The sequence below is a fragment of the Triticum aestivum genome, chromosome 6A (assembly GCF_018294505.1).
Source record: "Triticum aestivum cultivar Chinese Spring chromosome 6A, IWGSC CS RefSeq v2.1, whole genome shotgun sequence".
NCBI classification, from domain to species: Eukaryota; Viridiplantae; Streptophyta; class Magnoliopsida; order Poales; family Poaceae; genus Triticum; species Triticum aestivum.
The window spans coordinates 110,871,574-110,881,564 of record NC_057809.1 but is presented as its reverse complement, the minus strand read 5'-3'; positions in this window follow the sequence as shown (position 1 = coordinate 110,881,564).

Genomic DNA, 9,991 nt, shown 5'->3' with positions numbered 1-9,991 from the left:
TTCCTGATAACAACTATTTAATAACCCCTTTATTCATTTTATTTGTCGGCGGGCAGGGCTTGGGCAAAGTTCATCAACATCACTCCAGGCCAATGGAAACAAAACCTGAAATGGTATCGACCCAAGGTAAGTAATTAAGTAGTACTAGCTAGCTAGCTGCCATCTCTTTAATTATCATGCTTGATTAATTTTTATCTGATCAAATTCCATTCTCGTAAAGGCCCTAAAGCAGGCGCCGGGGAATAATCTGTGTGGATACTACGTTTGCGAGAACATTCACATGATGGCGTCCGAAAGGAGCAGATCTCAAAGACAAGACTGGGTACGTTTTTCAGAACACTATTCACAATTTTTACACCATTATCGATATCTAGTCACACAACTAATACACATGCATATTGATCTCCTTCTTAACAGTTCAGAGAGGTGCGGGAGAAGCTCCTAACAATGGAGCGCATACAAGCAATTCAAGAGGAAATAGCGGGATTTTTGCTCGACCAGGTCATATATATGAACGGAGAATACTATTACCCGCTACCGCCCCCATGAACCACTTCCAATTGTCATCGTGCTCCAAAGGCACCAATTAGGCTAATGCCACTGGCTCTGAAGGCACCAATTAGGAGAAATTGTATATAGCTAGCTAATTGTATATATATATATATACATGTGTGTATGTGTGAATTAATGGTGGTTGTGAGACATTCGATGATATATATATATATGATCGCTTCTACTCGAAATTCTATTTATATATATGCATAACGTGTACAATATGACGTATCGTAAAATACCAGCAAACGAAAAAGAATTAAATGGAAAACACAAAATTAAATGAAAAAGAAATCATAAACCCCAAACCCCCAACCTTTTAATACCGGTTGGTGTTACCAACCGGTACTAATGTCCTACGCGCCCCCGGAGTTGGCTCGTGCCACGTGGTTGCCCTTTAGTGCCAGTTCATGCAGAATTGGTACTAAAGGGGGGGGGCTTTAGTCCCCACACTTTAGTGCCGGTTACCGAACCGGCACTAAAGGGCCTTACGAACCGGTGCTATAGCCTGGTTCTGCACTAGTGATAAGCCGTTGGATCTTTTTGATCGAACGGCTCATATTTAGTGGCTTGTGATAGAGGACTACATGGCCACATTGACACCATTGGATATGTTAATCTGATGGCCCATATTGCAAGGATTCACTGTGGGCCCCATCCCCCTGCTGCCTGTCACTCTCGCATGAAATTTGTACCGCCCATAGAGTAGCACTAGCAAAGGTACTAGCTAGCAAGTAGGCATCCAAATCACGATGAGAGAGTGCGAAAAAGCATGTCCTAGTAGTTTCGGGCCTTTAATAGGCTGAGTAAACTACCGACCCTATTTTCGCAAGAAAATTCAATGGGCTTTTAGTAGGCTGAAAAGTAGGTTGGGCCTGAAACGTATCGAACAGCTCACGGGCTGACAGCATGCCGGAATAGACCCCGGCCCATGATTGTGCCAATCACATCACAGGCCATTAACAGACCAAAATTGTCTCGGTCCTTGTTTGGCCCAATCAAATTATCAGCTATGAGCAGGCCAGATGCAAAGCGGGCCATAGTTAGGACCAACTATATGACGGGCTTTTAACATGCCGAAATAAAATATGGCTGAAATGTTAAACGGGCCTTTAACAGGTCGAAACTAATATCAGGCCATATTACTAAATGGGCCTTTAGCAAACAGAAATCCTGACCAGGCCTCAAGTGGGCCCAAAAGCACAACGTCCAGTTGATGGGCCAAATTTTATATGGTCCATAATTTAGCCCAAAGCCTCTTAAAGGGCCGGATCTGATCTGGGCCGTAATATGGCCCAGAACGTGGTAGGCTATTAACGGGATGAATCTCATATGGGCCTTTATTAGGCCCAGAACATGGCAGGCTGTTAATGGACCAGATCAAATATGGGCCGATATTTGGCCCAAAACATGACCGCCTGTTAACAGGCAGGCCCACTAGTGTCCTCAAAATCTTGTGGGCCTTTAGGTGGGCCGACCCATTATGGTCTACAAAATCTTGTGGGCCCTTAGCTGGGCCGACCCATTATGGTCCGCAAAATCTTGTGGGCCTTTAGTTGGGCTGGCTCATTTAATCTTTATGGGCCACTTCTGGGCCGGTCCACGTGTCAACATATCATAGGTGCATCTCGCCTATTGGGTGAGTGACACATGTGCCAACGCGAAGCTGACACGTGGTTCCGTCGGCCAATGAGAATTTTACACGTGGAAAATCGGCATTGGTCATGGCTGTTAGCGGGTTACCGGATCCAAAACCGGCCCCGATGGCTTAACGGCGACCCATTATGGTGGATGCCACGTGTCGGTCACCCTTGACGAAAGCATGTCCATGACGCAGCATTTATCGTCATGGAAGTGGACACTTCTGTGATGATAATTTTGGTAATGTCATGGAACACTTCTACGGCAGCACATGTATGACTGTCTTGATTCTATCATAAAATCGTCATGGATGTACATGCATGACAGAAAATGTGACCTACTGTGACAAACACATATCATCACAGAAGTGTATTTTTTTGTAGTGTATGTGCCAAAAGTGGACATTTGAACAAGATTAGCAACATTCAAAACATGTTGGGGTGTGGTTGTGGGGAGGTGGTGAGGTAGGGCACTGTTTCTATTGTGTGCCAAGTAGAGCGATTAGGAACTAATAGAAGGTTTTTTAAAACTTCAAAGTTAAGTCAGTAGAGCGATTTTTTGAAACTTGGCAAAAGATTTGCCACTTTCATTGATTAAGAAGAAGGTTTAGAGGTTTTGGCCAAAAGCTGACTTACGACACATTACTCTCGCAACACTACATTACTCAAATACTTTGCCTTTGCAAGACACCATAGCTTAGATACATCTTTGATTCTAGCAACAAGAACCCCTACCGGCACCACGGTGTTACGGACCACACGTGCGTTTCTCTTGTTCCAAATTTCCCATGAGATAAGCATAATGAGGGACATCATCGGCCATCTAGATTGCGACATATTGGAATCCATAAGGTTCCACCAGGCCTTAACCGAATGGACAACCATCCAAGCAGAATGGTGCACATCCACCAATCCAAGCCAAGACTTGATCATTCCCATAACTTGAACCATGTAGCGGCATTGGAACAGTAGGTGGGCTGCGGATTCTTGAACTTGTTTGCATAGGGGGCAACAGTCGCAGTTTGGCCAACCTCAATGTTCAAGCCCGTCGGTCGTCTAGATCCTGTTATTGGTAACAAGCCAAGCAAAGAATTTGCATTTGGGGGAAGCCTAGATCTTCCACACCAATTGTTGCATGTTGGAGTCAACCAAACCTAGGAACTGGCCATGTAGGCCAAGGATGCAGAGTAAATGCCATTGTTAGCAAGTTTCCAGGAAATAGAATCAACCATCTCGGGGTTTAGGTGCACCGGAGAAATCTTCTCCCAAAGGCTGACAAACTCGGTCAGATGTCTAGTGGAGCTGATCCCATTCGTGCTAATTTGATAGACCCAGAAATTATTCTGCAATGCCTTTTGAACCGAACATACCCTTTTTTATAGATCAAAAATCTTCAGGGCAATGTCTTTGGGCCTCAAACCATCGAGCCAAGCGGACTCCCAGAAAGAAACCCGAAGACCATTGCCGAGAAGCACCTTGGTGGCAGCCGCAGAAATGTTTTTATCATTCTCATCGCAAGGATTGCCCAAGCGAACTGCTACCTCTTGAGCACTGCATTGGATTTCCCCGAAGAGGAAAGGATGATGCAGCAAAGTAGCATAAATATTTCCGTCAGTTTTTGAGAACCAAGGTATCAATCTAGTAGGAGGTTGCGCGCGCGTCCCCTAGTACCTGCACAAAGCAAATAACTCCTCGCAACCAACACGATAAGGGGTTGTCAATACCTTCACGGTCACTTATGAGAGTGAGATCTGATAGATATGATAAGATAATATTTTTGGTATTTTTGTGATAAAGATGCAAAGTAAAATAAAGGCAAAGTAAAAAGCAAACGAAATAACTAAGTATTGGAAGATTAATATGATGAAGATAGACCCGGGGGCCATAGGTTTCACTAGTGGCTTCTCTCAAGAGCATAAGTATTTTACGGTGGGTGAACGAATTACTGTTGAGCAATTGACAGAATTGAGCATAGTTATGAGAATATCTAGGTATGATCATGTATATAGGCATCACGTCCGAGAGAAGTAGACCGACACCTGCCTGCATCTACTACTATTACTCCACTCATCGACCGCTATCCAGCATGCATCTAGAGTATTAAGTTAATGAAAACAGAGTAACACCTTAAGCAATATGACATGATGTAGGGGGATAAATTCATGCAATATGATAAAAACCCCATCTTGTTATCCTCGATGGCAACAATACAATGCGTGCCTTGCTTCCCCTACTATCACTGGGAAAGGACACCGCAAGATTGAACCCAAAGCTAAGCACTTCTCCCATTGCAAGAAAGATCAATCTAGTAGGCCAAACCAAACTGATAATTCGAAGAGACTTGCAAAGGTAACCAATCATACATAAAAGAATTCAGAGAAGATTCAAATATTGTTCATAAATAATCTTGATCATAAACCCACAATTCATCGGTCTCAACAAACACACCGCAAAACAAGATTAAATCGAATAGATCTCCACAAGAGAGGGGGAGAACATTGTATTGAGATCCAAAAAGAGAGAAGAAGCCATCTAGCTAATAACTATGGACCCGAAGGTCTGAGGTAAACTACTCACACTTCATCGGAGAGGCTATGGTGTTGATGTAGAAGCCCTCCGTGATGGATACCCCCTCCGGTGGAGCTCCGGAACGGGCCCCAAGATGGGACCTCGTGGATACAGGAAGTTACGGCGGTGGAATTAGGGTTTTGGCTCCGTATCTGATCGTTTGGGGGTACGTAGATATATATAGGAGGAAGGAGTACGTCGGTGGAGCAATAGGGGTCCCACAAGGGTGGAGGGCGCGCCTGGGGGGTAGGCGCGCCGCCCTACCTCGTGGCCTCCTCCTTTGTTTCTTGACGTAGGGTCCAAGTCTCATGGATCATGTTCAGTAAGAAAATCACGTTCCCGAAGGTTTCATTCCGTTTGGACTCTGTTTGATATTCCTTTTCTTCAAAACCCTAAAATAGGCAAAAAAAACATCAATTCTAGGCTGGGCCTCCGGTTAAAAGGTTAGTCCAAAAAATAATATGAAAGTGGAAAATAAAGCCCAATAATGTCCAAAACAGTAGATAATATAGCATGGATCAATCAAAAATTATAGATACGTTGGAGACGTATCAAGCATCCCCAAGCTTAATTCCCGCTCATCCTCGAGTAGGTAAATGATAAAAACAGAATTTTTGATGTGGAATTCTACTTGGCATAATTTTAATGTAATTCTTCTTAATTGTGGTATGAATATTCAGATCCAAAAGATTCAAGATAAAAGTTTATATTGACATAAAAATAATAATACTTCAAGCATACTAATAAAACAATCATGTCTTCTCAAAATAACATGGCCAAAGAAAGTTATCCCTACAAAATCATATAGTCTGGCTATGCTCTATCTTCACCACACAAAGTATTTAAATCATGCACAACCCCGATGACAAGCCAAGAAATTGTTTCATACTTTTGACATTCTCAAAACTTTTTCAATCTTCACGCAATACATTAGCGTGAGCCATGGATATAGCACTATAGGTGGAATAGAATGGTGGTTGTGGACAAGACAAAAAGGGAGAAGATAGTCTCACATCAACTAGGCGTATCAACGGGCTATGGAGACGCCCATCAATAGATATCAATGTGAGTGAGTAGGGATTGCCATGCAACGGATGCACTAGAGCTATAAGTATATGAAAGCTCAAAAATAAACTAAGTGGGTGTGCATCCAACTCGCTTGCTCATGAAGACCTAAGGCAATTTGAGGAAGCCCATCATTGGAATATACAAGCCAAGTTCTATAATGAAAAATTCCCACTAGTATATGAAAGTGACGAAATGAGAGACTCTCTACTATGAAGATCATGGTGCTACTTTGAAGCACAAGTGTGGTAAAAGGATAGTAGCATTGCCCCTTCTCTCTTTTTCTCTCATTTTTTATTTGGGCCTTTTCTCTTTTTTATGGCCTCTTTTCTTTCTTTTTTTATTTTTCGTCCGGAGTCTCATCCCGACTTGTGGGGGAATCATAGTCTCCATCATCCTTTCCTCACTGGGACAATGCTCTAATAATGATGATCATCACACTTTTATTTTCTTAAAACTCAACAATTACAACTCAATACTTAGAACAAAATATGACTCTATGTGAATGCCTCCGATGGTGTACCGAGATATGCAATGACTCATGAGTGACATGTATGAAAGAATTATGAATGGCGGCTTTGCCACAAATACGATGTCAACTACATGATCATGCTAAGCAATATGACAATGATGGAGTGTGTCATAATAAACGGAATGATGGAAAGTTGCATGGCAATATATCTTGGAGTGGCTATGGAAATGCCATAATAGGTAGGTATGGTGGCTGTTTTGAGGAAGGTATATGGTGGGTGTATGATACCGGCAAAAGGTGCGCGGTATTAGAGAGGCTAGCAATGGTGGAAGGGTGAGAGTGCGTATAATCCATGGACTCAACATTAGTCATAAAGAACTCATATACTTATTGAAAAAATCTACAAGTTATCAAAGCAAAGTATTACGCATGCTCCTAGGGGGATAGATTGGTAGGAAAAGACCATCGCTCATCCCCGACCGCCACTCATAAGGAAGACAATCAATAAATAAATCATGCTCCGACTTCATCACATAACGGTTCACCATACGTGCATGCTACGGGAATCACAAACTTTAACACAAGTATTTCTCAAATTCACAACTACTCAACTAGCACAACTTTAATATCACCATCTTCATATCTCAAAACAATTATCAAGCATCAAACTTCTCATAGTATTCAACACACTCATAAGAAAGTTTTTACTATTCTTGAATACCAAGCATATTATGATTATTTAAGCAAATTACCATCCTATTTAAGACTCTCAAAATAATCTAAGTGAAGCATGAGAGATCAACAGTTTCTATAAAACAAATCCACCACCGTGCTCTAAAAGATATAAGTGAAGTACTAGAGCAAAACTATATAACTCAAAAGATATAAGTGAAGCACATAGAGTATTCTAACAAATTCCAAATCATGTATGGCTCTCTCAAAAGTTGTGTACAGCAAGGATGATTGTGGTAAACTAACAAATAAAGATTTAAATAATACAAGACGCTCCAAGCAAAACACATATCATGTGGTGAATAAAAATATAGCTCCAAGTAAAGTTACTGATAGAAGTAGACGAAAGAGGGGATGCCTTCTGGGGCATCCCCAAGCTTTGGCTTTTAGGTGTCCTTAGATTATCTTGGGGGTGCCATGGGCATCCCCAAGCTTAGGCTCTTTGTCGGTGTCAAAATCGGTGTATCTCGGGTAGGGGGGTCCCGAACTGTGCGTCTAAGGCGGATAGTAACAGGAGGCAGGGGACACGATGTTTACCCAGGTTCGGGCCCTCTCGATGGAGGTAATACCCTATGTCCTACTTGATTGATCTTGATGATATGGGTATTACAAGAGTTGATCTACCACGAGTAGAGGCTAAACCCTAGAAGCTAGCCTATGGTATGACTGTATGTTGTCCTACGGACTAAACCCTCCGGTTTATATAGACATCGGAGGGGGCTAGGGTTACATAGAGTCGGTTACAAGGGAGGATATCTACATATCGTATTGCCAAGCTTGCCTTCTACGCCAAGGAAAGTCCCATCCGGACACGGGACGAAGTCTTCAATCTTGTATCTTCATAGTCCAACAGTCCGGCCAAAGGATATAGTCCGGCTGTCCGGAGACCCCCTTATCCAGGACTTCCTCAGTAGCCCCTGAACTAGGCTTCAATGACGATGAGTCCGGCGCGCAGTTTTAACTTCGGCATTGCAAGGCGGGTTCCTCCTTCGAATACTCCATAGAAGATTTTGAACCCAAGGATAGTGTCCGGCTCTACAAAACAAGTTCCACATACCATCGTAGAGAGAATAATATTTCCACAAATCTAATATGCTGACACGTTTGACAGCATGACATCACGCCACGGCTCGATCATTATTCGAACCGTTTTTCTCAACCAACTACTGCACACATCGCGAGGTGGTTTCCTTGGCACGTCTTGTCGAAGCAGAGATCATGTCCCCTTATCACGGGATTCTCATCAATACGGATGCGGGTAACCCAACCACACCATCAATTATGGTGCTTGGGGAATAAGAGGTTTTACGAGGTGAGTGGGGAGGCGCATCCCTCTTCCGCCCTTATAAAGGGACTAGGATTCACTCTTTTCACCCACGCCCTCTTCCCGATTCATTCCATTCTGTTTAGGCTCCAGCGCCCGAGCATTCACCTTCTCTACCCACAAAAGGTCTTCCAAAGATGTCCGGATCCGGAGCAAGAGGCAAATGGATGGCCTTTACCGTCCGAGAGAAGGATATCAAAAAGCTTCGGGAGGCCGGGTATCTGGTCAAGAAAATCAGCCACCGTCTCCCGACGGCGGGAAAGATCGTCCCTACTCCAGAACCCCACGAGAGGGTTGTATTCCTCCCTCACTTTGTCCGCGGGCTAGGGTTTCCCCTCCACCCGTTCGTCCGTGGCATCATGCATTATTATGGGATCGATCTTCACAATCTGTCCCCTAATTCCTTCCTCAACATATCGACATTCATTGTCGTGTGCGAGGCTTTTCTCCGTATTTCGCCGCACTTCGGTTTATGGCTGAAGGTTTTTAATGTGAAGCCCAAAGTGGTGGGCGGCGAGCATGCTGAGTGCAGGGGTGCTATGGTGAGCAACATGCCCAATGTCTTATGGCCAACGGGAACCTTTAATGATTCTGTTAAGGAGTGGCAACAGCAATGGTTTTACATCACTGAGCCATGCGGCAAGGAATGGGCCGTCTCTCTCGAGTTTCGATCCGGCGCCCCTCTGTGTCTTACATCCTGGGTCAAGAAAGGCATGGACTGGTCCTCGTCCGACAAACTGTCAGTGCTTCAGACACGCGTTAAAGATATGGGAGATAAGAACATTGAACTTGTCAACATAGTCCAGGTGATGTTAGTCCGTCGGATACTACCTTGTCAACACCAGACTTGCAATCTATGGGAATTCGATCCGGCCAGGCACCAAACTTTGCGAAGGTTCTTCGGCTCCTCGCACGAGGACATTTGGAAGGTACTTTTCAAGTCCAGCAAATCATGGCCGGACTCCGCCGAAGACCGCGGGTACCAACTGTCCCGCCCCGCAAGTTCGGTGAGTTTATCAAACTTTTATATCCGCATGACCCAAAGGAAGCGCTTAACGCATGTTTATTCAACTCCCCCAGAGCTGGAGGAAGAAGGCAGAGCGGATCCAGTGTCCGGCCCCGTTGCCCGAAGACCCGGCCATCCCACTTCTGACGAAGATGCTGGTCCCAGCGCCCTACAAGGTGCCGAAGAAGACGGCCGAGAAGGAGGCCAAAAAGACCCGGGGGGGCCTTCGTCTTCACGGCACTTCGGACACAATACCCGAAGGATCTGATGCTCGTTACGCCTCCGAAGAGGATGAAAAGGAGGAGGAAGATGAATCCCCTACAGGGGAAGGAGGAAGAGGACGGCCTCCGCACCCTTGGAGGCCAAATTACCCAAAAGGGGAAGGGCTTCTCTTCCGGAGGAGTCCACTGCCGCCACCGACAGCGGCCTGGCATGGGATCCTAGGGCCCAGCCCCTGATGAACTCGTAAGTATATAAAATCCGAGTATGTTTAAGCGTCCGGACTCATCGTGGCTTAGTATTTTAACCTTAATCCATATTTTTGGTAGTCCGGTGCGGTCCCATACCAAACAAGCCTCATCAGAGGACCTGCTGAGCTCAAATGCTATGGAGAGCGGGACGCCCCCAAAGGC